This window comes from Eleutherodactylus coqui, chromosome 2, assembly GCF_035609145.1.
Source record: "Eleutherodactylus coqui strain aEleCoq1 chromosome 2, aEleCoq1.hap1, whole genome shotgun sequence".
Taxonomy (NCBI): Eukaryota; Metazoa; Chordata; class Amphibia; order Anura; family Eleutherodactylidae; genus Eleutherodactylus; species Eleutherodactylus coqui.
This window is the reverse complement of record NC_089838.1, coordinates 310,405,388-310,424,227: the sequence shown is the minus strand read 5'-3', so window position 1 is coordinate 310,424,227 and position 18,840 is coordinate 310,405,388. Positions and strand designations below refer to the sequence as shown.

The 18,840-nt window shown below is 45.1% G+C and overlaps 4 non-coding genes across 4 annotated transcripts; 3 read left to right on the top strand and 1 right to left on the bottom strand.

The window, feature by feature from the left end:
• The first annotated feature begins 64 nt into the window (after positions 1-64).
• TRNAV-AAC (transfer RNA valine (anticodon AAC)) lies at positions 65-137 on the top strand. The gene has a single exon. It is a non-coding gene; the product is annotated as a tRNA-Val (tRNA).
• Positions 138-275: 138 nt separating this feature from the next.
• Positions 276-368, bottom strand: TRNAI-UAU (transfer RNA isoleucine (anticodon UAU)). Its single transcript is given in 2 exon segments — positions 276-311; positions 331-368. It is a non-coding gene; the product is annotated as a tRNA-Ile (tRNA).
• An 11,498-nt stretch (positions 369-11,866) lies between these two features.
• Positions 11,867-11,940, top strand: TRNAN-GUU (transfer RNA asparagine (anticodon GUU)). Its single transcript has one exon. It is a non-coding gene; the product is annotated as a tRNA-Asn (tRNA).
• A 5,109-nt stretch (positions 11,941-17,049) lies between these two features.
• Positions 17,050-17,123, top strand: TRNAN-GUU (transfer RNA asparagine (anticodon GUU)). Its single transcript has one exon. It is a non-coding gene; the product is annotated as a tRNA-Asn (tRNA).
• Positions 17,124-18,840: the final 1,717 nt, after the last annotated feature.

The window sequence follows — 18,840 nt, the reverse complement described above, 5'->3', positions numbered from 1 at the left end:
TAATAGTCACATGACCGCACTGCCACTTAGTAGAGGGCGGTAGAACCTTACTTGCTCTATAGAAGTTTCTGTAGTGTAGTGGTTATCACGTTCGCCTAACACGCGAAAGGTCCCCGGTTCGAAACCGGGCAGAAACACGTTTTTTTTTTTTGGTAATTTTTCCTGTTATTAAAATGACATATTAATAAATAAGAAAGAAGTAAAATAAACAAACATCGCTTCTAAGCAGTGTTCTATGGTGCCACTTGTTATCTACACACTGGAGTAAAACTTTGTGCTCCAGGTGAGGCTCGAACTCACAACCTCGGCATTGCTCACCAGTTACTGTCTTATAAGTACCGCGCGCTAACCGATTGCGCCACTGGAGCAACTGTGAAAACTTGGCCAAGGAGGAGAGCACATACTGCAGGCACCGACGTATAGTGTGTGATGTGAGTTACTGCTGAGGTCACAGCTGGGTCACCCGACCTGCAGGATTTGGCCCCTGCTACTCTTATAAAGTGATGTTATATTGCAAGGACATGCCCTCTCTTTATTATTGGTGGGAGCCCCACCTTTAGGACCTCTACCAATCCTGAGAATCTAGGGTCATAGCCATTAAAGGGGGCCATATTAATATTAGGGGTGCTATTATTACTGGGGCCGCTAAAGGAGGATCTAATACTAGTGACACCACTAAAGGGGGGCACTATTATTACTGAGGACACCAAAGGGGGCCATATTCATACTAGGGGTGCCCTTATTACTGGGGCCACTAAAGGGGATCTAATACTACTGAGACTAATAATGGGGGGCCCTATTAATACTAGGGGCTATCATTATTAGGGCCACTAAAGGAGGCCTTATTACTACTAGTGGGACTATTAATATGAGGGGCGCTGTTATTACTGGGGCCACTAAAGGGGCTTTAATACTACTGTGGCCACTAAAGGGGGGCCCTATTAATACTTAGAGCGCTTTTATTACTGTGGCCACTAAAGGGGGCCCTAGTAATACTAGAAGCGCTATTATTACTGGGGTTACTAAGGGGGACTCTAATACTAATGGGGGCACTATTGCTAAAGGTATCACTAAAGAGGGGGTTATTATTTATAAGGCCACTAAAGGGGGGCCTATTACCATGGAGGCCACAAAGGTGACACTATTACTCTTGGAGACATTAGAATAATAGAAATAAAAACATACATTGTATTAGGCCACACCCCTAAACAACAACCCTTTTACCTTGGCTGCTATTTTTTGGTGACAAAGGGGGCAACTCTAGACGTAGCAATAGGCTCATGGCCCCGCACTCCTGATACATATTCCCACCATATTGTGACTGGATAAAATCGCCATACTTTGACTAGATAGCACCGCCATACTGTGACTCTTAATCACTGCCATGCTGTAACAAAATAATATACTAGGACTGGATAATACCACCATACTGTGCCTACATAACATTGCCATATCCTGACTAGATAATACCTCCATATCATAACTGAATAACATCGCCATATCATGACTGAATAATACCACCATATTGTAACTATATAACATCGCCATATCATGACTCAATAATACCACCATATTGTAACTATATAACATCGCCATATCATGACTAGATAATACTGTACTATCATAACGTAACTACATAACTATCATATCATGACTAGATAATACCACCACAACGTAACTACATAATATCGCCATATCATGACTAGATAATACCACCACAACGTAACTACATAATATCGCCATATCATGACTGAATAATACCACTATACCAGTGATGGGCAATCTTTTGAGCTTTGTGTGTCAGCTCCCTGCTCCGCCAGCCAGAAGTGAGGTCAGCGGCCTAACGGGAAGCCCCAGCACTAGACACTCTGTGCCGGAGTTCTGTTATTTTGGCCTACAGACCTCCGGCACAGAGTGTCTACACAGTGATGTTTTATCTTCGGCTGCTGCACCTGGGCGTGCGGTAGCCGAGGATGACACATCCTTCTCGGTTCTCGGCATGCGGACCCATACTTCTCTGTATGCGTCCGAGTGTCAGGAAAAATACCTACGCATGTCATACAGTAGGTTCGCCATCACGGCACTATACCATAGCTACATAACATTGCCACATCATGACTAAATAATAACACCATACTGTAACTAGATAATATCACCATATCATGACTGGATATTACCACCATACTGTAGTTACATAACATCGCCATATCATGACTAGATAATACTACACTACCGTGACTAAATAATACCGTCATACACTTACTGACTAATGCCATCTTGTTGTGCGTTAATATCACCATACTGTTTCTAAATAAAAACACTATGAGAACACCAAAAATGACCACCATATTGTAAGTGAATATTCCCACCACACTGTGGCTGACTACAGTCATCATGTAGTGGTCAGATACAACACAGGCGGGCTGCAGAGTATCTCCACACTGTAGACTGAATACATGCATAACATATTGATCAGATGCAGTCACAGGCAGAAGAAACAAATAAAGTGATTTACAGCTGATGTAGTCACTGTTGTTTGCTTTCCTCATCTTTTCCATCCGATCCAGATCGCCATGTGAATTTATTCCAGCTACAATTTTCAGTTCTGTGGAGTTTCACACAAAGACATCCTTAGGCCGGGTTCACATCTGCGTTGGAATCTCTGTTCTGAGGCTCCGTCGCAGATCTGGCACAATATACTGAAGAAATAGTGCTGCATGCAGCGTTTTTTTTTTCCTTCCGGTAAAATGCCCGGCAGCTGAGCGGAAACCAAACGGACCCCATTATAGTTAATATGGTTCCTTTGGCACCGTACGGTTCTGTCATAAGATGGACCCGTTCGACCACGGGGATTCCCCTTTCCTGCTCCTCTAAAGGGGGATGTGAAAGCAGCCTTCCCTGATGCTGGGAGTTCTGGTCAGCAGACCTCCAATGCGGCCAAAAGACTTCTCCGTGCTATGGACCCCAAATAATCCACCTGTCTGACACTCATCCGAAACTGGTCTGATAGTGATTGTGCAGATACCTCCTGTGATCACAGGTGACATCTCCTCTGTTTGGTAACATATGTTCTTTTTCTCTATCTGGTCCTAGACCGCCATGATAACTTCTTCCAGCCACGATTCAACTCTGCACACTCTCCCCATCCAGCCGTTACCTCCAATTAACCCCTTAGTAACAAAGCCCCCTCTGTGGCCTCACATAGTTAAGGAGTCCCTTTAGTGGCCCCCACATAATAATATTGTCTGCCTCTGTGGTCCCGTATAGTAATAGAGTCTCCTCTTTGTCCCCTCATGGTAATAATGCGCCCCTCTGTGGCCACACAAAATAATAATGCCCATACATAGTAATAATGCCCCCACTGTAGCCCCTTAGGCTGGGTTCACATGGGGTGGATTTTCTGTGGAAATCTCACTGTTTTGCCGCAGCGAAAAACTGCGAGATTTCCTCGGGATAAGCGCAGCTTCAAAACCCGTGGCACGCAGCCGCAGGGTTTGGAGCGGCCTCGCCGCATGCTTTTCTGTTGCGGCTCTCCCATAGAGAGGAGCGAGGCCATAATGGAGAAAAAAAGGAATTGACATGCTGCATCCCGGGAATCCGTCGCATCGGCTTATGCTGGCTTTGCCGCAACGGATTGTCCACCCCCTGTGAACGAGATTTTTGACAAATCTTGTCCACATGGCTGGCCGCAGATGGATTTGCCGCAGCGAAATTTCGCACAGAAATTCCGCGGCAAATCGCCCCGTGTAAACCCAGCCTTAAAGTAATAGTGCCCCCAACTGTGGCCCCCTAATAGTAATACTGCTCCCACTGTGGCCCCTAATAGTAATACTGCTCCCACTGTGGCCTGTAATAGTAACACTGCCCCCACTGTGGCCCCTAATAGTAATACTGCTCCCACTGTGGCCTGTAATAGTAACACTGCCCCCACTGTGGCCCCGAATAGTAATACTGCTCCCACTGTGATCCCTAATAGTAACACTGCCCCCACTGTGGCCCCTATAGTAATGGTGCCTTCACTGTGACCAACTTACAGTAATAATTCCCCCATTGTGACCCCATACAGTAACACAGTCTCCAATGTGACCGTTTACAGTAATAGAGCTACTGGTCAACAGGGCTGTCACATGATGTGACAACAGCGCTGGGTGGCCAGGGCTCGGGGGGGCAGCAGTTACTGTTGATAGCTTTCAACCCTTCCCATATCCCAAAATCGCTTATATCTGTGGTGCTACACAGCGGGCCTCCGGAAGGTACAACAGAAAACATAGGCTCCCATAGTATTGGGGCCCGGTCGTAATTGCGACTGCTGCAACCCCTATAGATACGCAACATATCTTGCATGGAACCATCAGGTGTTCTAAACAATCGCCATACGGAGGCCGTTTGGAAATGAAAGTTTTAACTGGGACCGCCCCTTTAATGGTTTGTCCTGATGTTCTGACACACTTTATAAAGAACTAGCGTACCCGTCGCGCGTTGCTGCGAAGACAGACATACATACATACATTCGTTTTTATATATCTAGATGACGGCAGCAGCGACCACTGAGGTTTTGTAGGCCGCTGCTTCCCCCTTGCAGGCTGAATAAAATAGCCGTTGTGTGGAACATCCAATTTATCCGGCTGCTGTGGCTTCTTGGGAAGATAGCCTAGTACATGTTTGCCCACTTCCAACTCCAATGGAGACTGACTGTAAATGGCTGGCGTGCTCTAGTATTTATGGTTTCAAGCTGTACGTGTCATTGCATACAGTCTATCTATCTATCTATCTATCTATCTATCTATCTATCTATCTATCTATCTATCTATCTATCAGGGTTATTGCATACAGTCTATCTATCTATCTATCTATGACATCAGGAAATGAGAGAATTAGATTCCGTACGTAAAATTTGAACGCTAATTCTTTGGCGCTTTGAATTGAATAATCGAGTTGGTACCCATTAACCTTTCCTATTTATGACATAATCAATGCTCGTGCCAAATTTTAAGTTTCTATGACATTGGGAAGTGAGAGAATTAAGTTGGGATGAGACATAAGGCCTTGCCCATAAGCATTCCCCAACCTCCAAGAACTGAACCTACCTACCTGAATGAGATTTTGTAGGCCGCTGCTTCCCCCTTGCGGGCTGAATAAAATAGCCGTTGGGTGGAACATACAATTTATCCGGCTGCTGTGGCTTCTTAGGAAGATATCCTAGTACTTGTTTACCCACTTCCAACTCCAATGGTAATTGGCTGGCGTGCTCTAGTGGTTCCAAGCTGTACGTGTCATAATAGAGCCTTAATGACATCACAATGCAGCTTTATAGAACATGTTGGGGCATGTTCAAGGGCGTCCGATGTTGATGACATCAGTGATGACATCACAATAGCAGGTGGCTTACTTATTCGATCTACGTGGGGGGGGGGGGCGTAACTTTCGACGACGCTCGCGAGCCATTTATCGTAGGATATTTGTACTATGCCTATAATCTTCCCAGGAGTGTACTTAACAACTTCCCAAAGTTTCATGGCGATCGGATGAATGGTGTAGTAGCGCATAAAGGACAAACAGACACGCACGCAGACAGACATACATTCAATTTTATATATATAGATAATAATTAATTATAGTATCCCGACCTGCCACTAGTTGGCACTATAGAAATAAGTCCTAATATTATCCCATTATGCCAGATGATGGCGCTCTGCTCTTGTATACTCACTGTAATTAAATACTCGTTAGCAACAATCAAGGACAATTTAGGAAATGTTCCTTCTGTGGGGCGCAAGATGAAAACAATACCATTTCCTGTCAGTATGCCGGAGTGCGGCACATGATGTTTCACAGCTCTGCACACACCCTTAACGAATTTAGTATTTTTTTTGTAGTTTTATCAGATTTGTCAAATGGCGCACATTTAATATCTCTGTCTCCATCCACTACGTGACTGGGTGGACTATAGCCAGGGCTGTCTACATCTTAAAAATCCTGTACGCATCGGAGATGCTGAGAGGAGAGGTGCCCGACGGGGTAGGTCATCAATATTAGATCGTGGGGGTCTGCTGTCAAGCACCCTAACCAGGTACCCCGCTCATCAGCTGTTTGATAAGGCTGTGATGCTCAGGTAAAGTGCAGCTTCGTCCTATTCTAGCGAATGGGATTGAGTTGTTGTACCAGGCAATGCCACCATGAAATGTACGGCGCTGTGCCTGGCATGCAGTGAAGAGGCCATAGCACTCGCCCAAGCACCATGGCTTCTTCCAATAGTTGACTGACGAAGCTCCTGGGAGGCAGCCCTCCACCCATCTGATATTGATGACCTATGGATGCAAGATGTGATACAGGCTGGTATGGAGGTTCGAGTACCCTGCTGTACCACCTCTAGCTTGGATACAAGATGTGATACGGGCGGGCTTGGAAGCTCTAGTACTCTGTTGTACCAACTCGAGCTTGGATACAAGATGTGATACGGGTGGGTATGGAGGCTCTAGTACCCTGTTGTACTGACTCTAGCTTGGACACAAGATGTTATACAGGTGGGCATGGAGGCTTTAGTAGCCTGGTGTATCGATTCTAGCTTGGATACAAGATGTGATACTGGAGGGCATGGAGGCCTTAGTACCTGTTGTACCTCCTCTAGCTTGGATACAAGATGTGATATGGGCAGGCATGGAGGCTCTAGTACCCTGTTGTACTGCCTCTAGCTTGGAAACAAGATTTTCTACAGGCGGGCATGGAAAATCTAGTAGCTTGGTGTACCGCTTCTAGCTTGGATACAAGATGTGATACAGGCATGGAGGCTGTAGTACCCTGTTGTACCACCTCTAGCTTGGATACAAGATGTGATACAGGCATGGAGGCTCTAGTACCATGTTGTACCGCCTCTATCTTGGACACAAGATGTGATAGGGGTAGGCATGGAGGCTCTAGTAGCTTGAATGCAAGATATGATACATGCGTAACTATGGGTGCAGATACAGGTACTGGTGGGGGGGCTGAGTTGAACTTTTGACCCCTGAGCCTTTAGCTACATTCCTGTCCTGACAGTTGACTTTTCTGCATTTATCCTCCAACTTGATGGTCACTTTGTGTAAGCAACAGCAAAGACTGTGCCCTCATTGAGAGACTGTTGACTCTGTATGCTTATTGAACTGATTGTAACCACCAAGCTAGATGCCTCTCTGAAGAAAAATTCAAGCTGTCAGAGTCAGTTAGGAACGGAAGACTGGAAGTCCCTAACAACCAACCCTCTTCCCTGTCCCTATCTACTTGCCCCCCTGGGCTAAACCCCAGGGCGACAACTGGGCGGCGGTCCCTGCACTGATGGGGACCCCAGGACAAGGACAGGAGAGACTAACTAACCAGAGAGACAAACTGTACAAATAACAGTGGACTAGAGCGCCTAGTAACCAACAAAGAACAAACAAGGAACAGACTAAATCCAAGACAGATCAAACCCGGGTCAGACGACTGGTAGAGAAACCTGAGCAGGTGTAAGCTGGAGAACAAGCAAACCCTGGCAGGGACTGGCAGTGTCTATGGACCTAAATACCAAAAGCCCCGCCTGGGTCGGGGCGGGACTTGGTGACACGCTGGCTAGTAATACATATAGACCGGCCCTCCTCCGGCTGCGCCCCCTACCAGGGGAACTCCGAGCCCGGCCGTAGAGGCCGCGCCCAGCAGCGCCGCGGACCCCACGCCTGACACCAGACCGGACGACACCACCGCGGCCCCCGACGGTCCCGGGCATGCCCACCCCCTCCGGCAACCGCAAGTCTCCTCCTAACACAAGCGTCGCATTGGAACTGTCTCTTTGCTTCATTCAAGAACTTGTGGCTTGTATACCACTCCGGGCCCTTGGCACACATTACAGGCAGGTTAATGTGTATGGGCCTCCGGCCGCGCCCCCTACCAGGGGAACTCCGAGCCCGGTCGTAGAGGCCACGCCCAGCAGCGCCGTGGACCCCACGCCTGACACCAGACCGGACGGCACCACCGCGGCCCCCAACGGTCCCGGGCATGCCCACCCCCTCCGGCAACCGCAAGTCTCCTCCTAACACAAGCGTTGCATTGGAACTGTCTCTTTGCTTCATTCAAGAACTTGTGGCTTGTATACCACTCCGGGCCCTTGGCACACATTACAGGCAGGTTAATGTGTATGGGGGTATTCCAACCCTCCCCCAATAGCAGATGTCATGGCACAAAAGGATTGGGCATATTGCACTTCAACATGTCTGTTCCATTGTGCCATAGGAGCAGCCTGGCTTACTCCCTTCCCCTCACTGAGGAAAACTGTGCACACTTGACCCAGCTGAGCGTGTTACTGCAGCTCACGGATATAAAGTCTTGAGAAACGTTGCTGCTTCTACAGTGGAAAAAATGCTATTTGCAGGTCTTGTTAAGATTTTCGAAACGGACTTCTTTGTAAAATGATATTGGGCCATTTCCTTTATAGATGGGCAAGATGGCACGTGCAGAGACGATGTAACAGATAAGGCGTTGCTGAGCTGCAGGCGTGTTCTTGATACGACGCAGTGACTATTCATACACTCCTCAAACCTGCTACACGAGGCCGACAGGGTGACATATTATATATGTAAGTGGATAAATAAACCAAGAATCCTACATTATCCTACCAAAAGTAATTGGACACCTGAGCAAGAGTCAAAGTAGTATTTATTTCCATATGCTAATACTTAGTGGGGTTCCTTTACTGACATCTGACAACGGATCCTCTCCGTTTCTATTAGGCCTCATGTCCACGGGGAAAATCAGATCCGCTGCAGATTCTACATGTAGAATCTGCAGCGGGTCCCTCCTGCCCCGCGGACATGAGCGCTGAAAATAGCAATTTAAAAGCATTTACCTATCCGTAGCGGGCGGCGAAGGTCAGCTGTTCCTCACGGCCGGATCTTCATTTTCGGCCGGCGGATGAATTCCTGACGCCGGCGGCACGTCGCCGGCATGTCGTCGACGTGCCGCGCGCATGCGCCGGGCACATCCGCCGAGCCGAAGCAAGGGAGATGCGGCCGTGAGGAAGAGCAGAGCTTCGCGGCCCGCTGCGGGTGAGTAAATGCTTTTAATTCCTATTTTAGGTCTCCCGCGGATCCGGACGGCTTCCATAGGCTTCAATAGAAGCCCGCGGGAGCCGTCCCCGCGGGAGACCCGCATGAAAATGGAGCATGGTCCAGATTTTTTCATGCTCCATTTTTTTTTAAATGCCTTTTATTGACGATCCGCGGGTATTTATCTACCCGCGGGTGGTCAATGCATCCCTATGGGGTGCGGATCCGCGCGCGGGAGATCCGCTGAGGATTTTAAATCACATTTTGCCCGTGGACATGAGCCCTTAATGTCTGATATACTTCAGCTGGTATTTCCCTCCATTGCTCCTGCAAATGTCTTTTGTTCTCTCAAAGAAGATGGATGCTGTTCATATTTCTTGACCCATCATTCCTGTTAATCCCAGAGATGTTCAGTAGGGTTCAGGTCAGGACTCCATGCAGCCGGTCCAATCATGGAATATCTATATCCTCAACCTACGTAAAATAGCATTGGATTTGTGAAAAGGGATGTTGTCTTGTTGGAAGTACTGATGACCATTCCCAGAGCATTACCACATTGTCAGCAGCACATTATTGTCTAGAATGTCAGGGTGACCTCCGTGTACATGGTTCTTGTCACTACAACCAACAGACTCAGACCATGCCACGTAAGATATCCACAGACCCGTTGACAGTGCCCAGACTCCAGTTTCGTCGTTCACAACACCACTACACACGGAGGCAACGGTGCGTGAGTGTTCAAATGTCCTTCAACCAAGCACCTGGAAATGGTTCTGACAGGCACAGGGGTGTAATGATGGAGCCCCCTGTCTCTGGATGGTGGACAATGAAACAGAGCTGCTCATGCTTGTCGGATGATCCTCTCTACTGGTAGTCTGTTGTGGGTCCTGAGCCCAGTCATCTTGTGTGCCCTCATACATCCACTGGTCCTAACACCCCCTAACAGTCTGGTCAGACGCTTCTCTCTACTGGTGGTCTGTCAGGGGTCCTGAGCCTGGTCACCTTGTGTGCTCTCATACATCCACTGGTCCCAACACTCCCTAACAGTCTGGTCAGGAGCTCCTCTCTACTGGTGGTCTGTCGGGAGTCCTGAGCCTGGTTACCTTGTGTGCCCTCACACATCCACTGGTCCTAACACCTCCTAACAGTCTGGTCAGAATGGCCCGGTGGAGGACAATTCATCAATACGACCATCCAGCTTCTCACATCCCAATAATGCGCCCCTCTCAGACTCTGGTAACGAGGTGAAATCTCTTCTCTGTGTCGTAGAGGCATCTAGTGGTCAAGGGCCACTAGATGCCTAGGCCAAGGACAGAACCACTTTTAGGGCCTCAGAAAGCAAGACCGTTTATCTCATCAAACCACAACTCTAGTCATTTGTATATCTGCCTGAGATGGAACTGCATGCCGAATTTTGAAACAAAACAACAACGTCTAGGGATTGGATTTTTTTTTACAATGATTGGCAGGGTACCTTTTGTCAGGGTAGTGTATTCCTATTTTTTACTCCAGCTGCTACTGACCCCTCTAGAAGTACCAGCCACAGTGACCCAGTGCAGACCAGTAGAACCCTAGACAGTTATGCCCCCATATATTAACAACCACAGTTATCCCTATACAGTGCTTATCACTAGAACTCCAACCAATGCTAGCCACGGTGTCCCATAGAGCCACAGTGACCCTTCTGAGAGCATGATATCAGTCCTAGAAACCCACTTGTAAACCTGCGATCTACCCTGCAATTGTGATGTGATTTACATGCATGTAAAAAGTGCATGTTGTTTCAATAGGTAAAAAATTAATGCACCTGTGTAAACGCACCCTGACAGTGTCAGCCGGTGATCTGAATCTGAAGTCTGAAGGATTTGCCGTTTTGCACCTTATCATTATTCACTGCCTTTCCATTGAGCTATTACATAGCTGAAGGATGGTGGAGGAAATCAGGAGGACAGGGAGTAGAGAAAGCTACTACCGTGTTTCCCCAAAAGAAAGACCTGCCCCTAAAATAAGCCCTACCCTGATTTTTAGGGGGGGGGTCTGAAATATAAGCTCGACCCTGAAAATAAGCCCTAACTACACTACGTGAAAAAAAACGTACCTAGCAGGTGCTGTCCGGGCAGGCTTGCTTGCAGTTCTCAGCGCCAACAGAACATCGCTTGCTGGTAACCAGTCACAGCCATTCAATGAATTATTGGCTCTGTTTGTTGAGCCCTCCCCCTTACCAAATGAATGGCTGTGATTGGTTCATCGACTGCTAGCTCTGATCAGCTGAACCTCAGCGCCCAAGAACCAATCAGAGCAATCGCTTGCTGGAGGCGGGGTTTACAATCCCAATTATCAGCAAGCAATGTTCTGTCACTGCTGAGAACTGCAAGTAAGCCTGCCAAGAACTGCAGAAACCAGCTGGAGGGACCCAGATGGCGCCTGTTAGGTAAGTACAAGACATCCCCTGAAAATAAGACCCTGTGCCTCTTTTGGGGCAAAAATGAATACAAGACAGGGTCTTATTTTTGTGGAAACACGGTATTACAGAGGCAGTAATTCGTTCCAGGTGAATTTTCTGCTATTATCAGCAGTGAGGGGGAATGGGACCAGTAGCTACTCAGAGAGGATGAGAGATAGTTGTGTAGTATTCAGTGGGTGTGGTTATGGTACACAGCTTCTGAAAGAGGGGAGGGGGAGCAATGCTCAATACAGTACTGTAACACTTTGCATTGTACAAAGTGATAAAGGGATTCAATTTTTTATGAGTGAACAGTAACATGCTGTTCGAGACACACGACTCAATTACAGTAACTCACAGGTATCAGCCAGTCTCTGTGGCGCAATTGGTTAGCGCGTTCGGCTGTTAACCGAAAGGTTGGTGGTTCAAGCCCACCCAGGGACGAGGTAATTTTTTTCTCTAGAATAAAAAAAACACAAATTTATGCAGTATCATTACATTATTATGAGCATGAGAGATTTTACTCTAATAACTTACAATTTATTCTGGATTTTTAGGACACATTTTTATACTGTGTATTGGTCTATTTCTTATCATAAGCTTTTTGCAGATGTGAACATTCCCACAAAATATGGCTGTATAATATGATCAATGATTTATTACGAGGAGATACGGGTGTAATACGATCTGCACTGCAGCTATATGCAGAAGGGAGTAGAACATATAGACGTGGGAATAGCTCCACAGAGTCATATGAGCTCCATACTCTGTAATCCAGAGGATACTCTGTTCTTCTGTCTCTCGATCATCTTTGTTACCCCTCTTACAGAATTTTTCTGCTCATTTTTCATCCTCCTTCATTTCTCTTACTCATCTTTTCCCTACTGCTCCCTTATTTTATTGATTTCTTTACCTTATTTTTTCGGCATCTTTCTCTTCCTCTACCACCTCTTATTCTCTCACTCTGTAATACTCTCTACCTCTCTCTATCCCTTCCTTGTGTCTATTTCTCTATTATAGTAGTATTATAGTAGTTATATTCTGGTACATGGGCGGCAGTATTATAGTAGTTATATTCTTGTACATAGGAGGCAGTATTATAGTAGTTATATTCTTGTACATAGGAGCAGTATTATAGTAGTTATATTCTTTTACATAGGGGGCAGTATTATAGTAGTTATATTCTTGTACATAGGAGCAGTATTATAGTAGTTATATTCTTGTACATAGGGGGCAGTATTATAGTAGTTATATTCTTGTACATAGGAGGCAGTATTATAGTAGTTATATTCTTGTACATAGGAGCAGTATTATAGTAGTTATATTCTTGTACATTGGAGGCATTATTATAGTAGTTATATTCTTGTACATGGGGGGCAGTATTATAATAGTTATATTCTTGTACACCGGGGGCAGTATTATAGTAGTTATATTCTTGTACATAGAGGGCAGTATTATAGTAGTTATATTCTTGTACATAGGGGGCAGTATTATAGTAGTTATATTCTTGTACATAGGAGCAGTATTATAGTAGTTCTATTCTTGTACATAGGGGGCAGTATTATAGTAGTTATATTCTTGTACATGGGGGGCAGTATTATAATAGTTATATTCTTGTACACCGGGGGCAGTATTATAGTAGTTATATTCTTGTACATAGGGAGCAGTATTATAGTAGTTATATTCTTGTACATAGGGGGCAGTATTATAGTAGTTATATTCTTATACACAGGGGGCAGTATTATAGTAGTTATATTCTTGTACATAGGGGTCAGTATTATAGTAGTTATATTCTTGTACATAGGAGGCAGTATTATAGTAGTTCTATTCTTGTACATAGGGGGTAGTATTATAGTAGTTCTATTCTTGTACATAGGGGGATAGTATTATAGTAGTTCTATCCTTGTCCATAGGGGGCAGTATTATAGTAGTTATATTCTTGTACATAGGGGTCAGTATTATAGTAGTTATATTCTTGTACATAGGGGGGCAGTATTATAGTAGTTATATTCTTGTACATAGGGAGCAGTATTATAGTAGTTATATTCTTGTACATAGGGGGCAGTATTATAGTAGTTATATTCTTGTACATAGGAGGCAGTATTATAGTAGTTATATTCTTGTACATAGGGGGCAGTATTATAGTAGTTATATTCTTGTACATAGGAGGCAGTATTAGGCCGCCTGCACACGGGCAGAAATCCCGCCGCGGGATTTCCGCCACTGAAAGTTTGCATAGGAGTGCATTACAATACGCACTCCTATGCAGACGGACGCGGTTTGGCCGCACAAAATCTCGCGCGGCAAACATACCGCGGCATGTCCTATTTTTGTGCGGTGCACGCACTCACCCGGCCGCCGGCTCCGGTCTGCGCATGCGCTGGCTGCGCGGCAGCCGGCACATGAAAGAGCTGGGGCCGCCAGGCGCGGGTGAGTACGCGCTCGCCCCTGCAGGCTCTCGGGTCGGGTCCCGCGGCGAGAATTCTCGCTGCCGGATCCGACCCGCTCGGGTGCAGGCGGCCTTATAGTAGTTATATTCTTGTACATAGCGGACAGTATTATAGTAGTTCTATTCTTGTACATAGGGGGCAGTATGATAAGTCATAGCTGCTACTAAAAGCATATCTCCCAACCTGCCTGGAATTGGTGGGATTTTGGGGGCTGCAGCACCATCTTGGGAGGTAAGAGACACATTCTTGTGGGAGAGATGAAGAAAGAAGATGGAGTTCTACTAATTGGCTGAGGTTTAGGATCAGGCACTATTAGGAGTGTCCACAGAGGTGGCACTATGTGAACCCAGCCTACGAGGACTCAGAGAAATTTTTGATAATGGTTCTCATATACACCAGAAGAGAGTTTTCCCCCTTTTTCATACTTTTCCTGCTGCAGTGAAGTACCTAGGAGGTTGTGTACACCTTTGCATTCTCTTTCAGAATTAGTGTGTTTTTGGAAATGAAGATTTTTTTCTAATTGGTTTTCATTAATAATTTCTGCTTGTTTGATTTTTATGTTTGTATTGTTTTCCAAGGCGCTGCAGACTGGAGTCCCCCTTATAGCGCTCTCACACAGGTGTTTGTAAAAACACAGCGTTTTTAAACGCAGCATTCAACAGAATTTTTTAACGCACCCCATCATTGCAGTGGGTGGGGAGGTGTGTTAAAAGTCTTTGAAACGCACTAAAATAGAACAGACAGTGTCCAAAAATTGCAGTGTTAGAATCACCGCGCTTGAGTGCTCGTCTGAGAAGCCTTATTGCAATCAATGGGAGGCGTTTAACGCGGTTAGCGCAGCATTTCAAATGCCGCGCCCTTATGCTGAAAAAAATGCTAGTGTGAGATCGCCCTTAGCCTGCTTCCTGTTGTGAATATGCATTCACTTCCTTTCCATTGAGCGATTACATAGGGCTATATTACAGTGCCAAGGGATGGTGAAGGTGGTCAAGAGGAGAGAGAGCAGAGAGAGCTACTATTACAGAGGGCTGTAATTCAGTCCTGGTGAATTTCATGCTTTTATCAGCAGTGAGGAGGGAATGGGACCAGCAGCTACTCAGAGAGAGGTTGAGAAATAGCTGTGTAGTATTGAGTGGGTGTGGTTATGGTACACAGCCTTTAAAGGAGGAGAGGGGGAGCTTAGCTTGTGCATGATCAAGAGAGAGACCAGCTGATCAGTGCTGGGAATGCTCCTGAGCTGAAAACATGAATGTATCAGAGCCTACAAACTAAGTATGAGGTTCTCTAAATGCATGAGAAGGAAAACTCAATGCAAAAACACAGTTAAGTGCATCCTTTTTTGCAGGGACTTCGTAAGATATGTGTGCATTGATTTTTCATGCACATGTTTCCATGGCCTTTAATCCAGACAGAATCTGCCAAGTCCTGGTGGGCAGCTTGTAGACAGCTGATCCGATGGGCAGCTGAATGGTGATTACACAACTGGAACCCAAGACTGCTCCGTTTTAAAAGTTGATTCCAGCAGAATGCAGTTTGCTTGTTAACGACCTTGCAAAATTGCAGGTATTAGCTGAAATACAGACTGACCATTAACAATCAAACTGCCATTAGCAGCAATCAATTTGAAAACCACATCGTGGCTGCAACATGTAGAACCAGCTTTACCCAACCCAAGCAACTGTGCCATAGACTGGCATGTGCATTCAGCTGTCATATCTTTCCTTTTAATTTGCCCATGGCTTTTCCTGCTTCTTTACTCACTGCTGTCAGTCTGTCACTGCCCAGGGTACTGACTTCAGATCTCTTCCATGACTTGCTGTACCACCATTAGTTTTTGCTGATGTGAACTTGTGAGTGAGTGGATTAGCCCCCACCTTAATTATGATGGCCTCCATAATTGTATAGTACTGTATATTTATAATTTTAGTGCTTTGCTGCCACCTAGTAGCCAAATTACAAAGCCATTTTGTACAGTGTTGTGCTGTGTGTTCAGGACCTGTGATCACATGACCAAGCTGAAGGTCCATAACTCAATAGCTGTGAGAGACATTATAAAAGAGTCAGGGCGCCCACCCACTGGCGATTTCTGTTTTTCTGCGTTTTGCGTTTTTTCTGCAGAGCAATTAGAATTGAATGTACTCCTGTCCACTGGCGTTTTGCGTTGCGTTGCGTTTTTTAACATAGGAACTGTCAGTTGCATATGTGTCCTTATTTTTCTCCTAATGCACCCATGAAAGTCAATGGAAATTAATGGAAAAGCCGCGAAAACGCCGCGAAAACGCGTCAAAAAACGCAAACGCCAGTGGGTGGGCGCCCTCAGCTTAGAGCGCCTCATGGTTAGCCAGTTAGTAAGTGCATTGAAGGTACTCACCCCACTGCTGGGGGTGAACACTGAAGTTGCCCTGCTGGTCTGCTGGTGCAACTGCTGGAGCAGGAGAGGTCCAAAGTGACAAAAGCCACTTTGCACAGGATTTAAGGGAGTCTCTATCCTGCCCATGTGCAATTTGGGGCCAGTAAGCAACAGTCCAGGTCAAAGTGTACCAGGCCTAGATGTAGACCCTGAGTAGGGAAAATAGTGGACACCACAGCCTTGGCGAGGCTAGATGAAGATGATAGTGCAGTCCAACAAGGACCCTGTGCATGTGGGAATAGACGGAGTCACCCTCCCCAGCAAGATAAAAGACAAGGCTGACCATGATAGAAATGGGTGAGGTGATGACCTGGCCACAGGCCAGAGGACCATGTGAGATCAGTAGTTTAGCGGAAGACAGGTGAGATCATGGTAGTATGAGAGTTGGCAGTGGAGTAGTCGTGGGAGTAGACGCAAGCAGACTCATTCTGGCAGCATAGTGATATACACGCTGCAGAATGTTGGTCTGTACTCCAGATCAGAGCAATACCCTGGTGCAAAGTCAGTGGAGAGTTGCCTGGCTTTTCAAGCAGGGGCTTCTGGGAGATTTTAGAAGTGTGAATACAGCTCTGGATTGTAATACAGCACTGTAACACTTTGTATTGTACAAAGTGACTTAACCTTTTATGAGTGAACTATAAACTGGTTTTGCAGACAGACGACTGAATTAGCGTAACACCCAAGCATCAGCCAGTCTCTGTGGCGCAATCGGTTAGCGCGTTCGGCTGTTAACCGAAAGGTTGGTGGTTCAAGCCCACCCAGGGACGGGGTAGTTTTTTCTTTAGAATAAATGAACCACAAATTTATGCAGTATCATTACGTTAGTATGAACATGAGAGATTGCACAATACACGGCACTCTGGGGACAGATTTCAGTGCAACAACCTACAATTTACTACAGACTTTTAGGACATTATACAATATTATTTGTATATTGGTTTATTCGTTGCCGTAAGCCCTCGGCAGATATGAATATTCCCTCACATAATATGGCTGTATACGGGGAGATACACATGTAATACGATCCACACTACAGCTGTATGCAGAGGGGAGTAGAACATACAGGTGTGGGAATAGCTCCACTGACTATTATGGGTTCTGTACGGGGCGGGGGCTCTGAGATCCAGAGGATATTCTGTTCTCATTCCATCCCTCCATCTTTCTGTACCTCATTCTATTTATCTCCTTCTGCCTCCCTGTATTACTCTTTCAATCCATCTTTCTTTTCCTCCACCCTCTCTTATTCTCTCTCACTCTAACACTCTCTACCTCCTTCTATCCCGCCCTTGTCTCTATTTCCCTATTACAGTAGATATACTCTAATACATAGGGGCAGTATTATTCAGACTTATATTTCACTATTTCAACTTTTTACGTTTCAATACACAGTAAAACACAGAGTAGATGAAGAATACAAATTCCATACAATTGAAGCCGCGGGCAACAAGCTAGTAGTAGTTATATTCTTGTACATGGGAGGCAGTATTATAGTAGTTATATTCTTGTACATAGGAGCAGTATTATAGTAGTTATATTCTTGTACATAGGGGGCAGTATTATAGTAGTTATATTCTTGTACACAGGGACAGTATTATAGTAGTTACATTCTTGTACATAGGGGGCAGTATTGTAGTAGTTATATTCTTGTACATATGGGGCAGTATTATAGTAGTTATATTCTTGTACATTGGAGGCAGTATTATAGTAGTTATATTCTTGTACATAGGAGCATTATTATAGTAGTTATATTCTTGTACATAGAGGGCAGTATTATAGTAGTTATATTCTTGTACATAGGGGGCAGTATTATAGTAGTTATATTCTTGTACATGGGGGCAGTATTATAGTAGTTATATTCTTGTACATAGGGGGCAGTATTATAGTAGTTATATTCTTGTACATAGGGGGCAGTATTGTAGTAGTTATATTCTTGTACATAGGAGGCAGTATTATAGTAGTTATATTCTTGTACATAGGGGGCAGTATTATAGTAGTTATATTCTTGTACATAGGAGCATTATTATAGTAGTTATATTCTTGTACATAGAGGGCAGTATTATAGTAGTTATATTCTTGTACATAGGGGGCAGTATTATAGTAGTTATATTCTTGTACATAGGGGGCAGTATTATAGTAGTTATATTCTTGTACATAGGGGGCAGTATTATAGTAGTTATATTCTTGTACATAGGGGGCAGTATTGTAGTAGTTATATTCTTGTACATAGGAGGCAGTATTATAGAAGTTATATTCTTGTACATAGGGGGCAGTATTATAGTAGTTATATTCTTGTACATAGGGGGCAGTATTATAGTAGTTATATTCTTGTACATAGGGGGCAGTATTGTAGTAGTTATATTCTTGTACATAGGAGGCAGTATTATAGTAGTGTTATTCTTGTACATAGGGGGCAGTATTATAGTAGTTATATTCTTGTACATAGGGGGCAGTATTATAGTAGTTATATTCTTGTACATAGGGGGC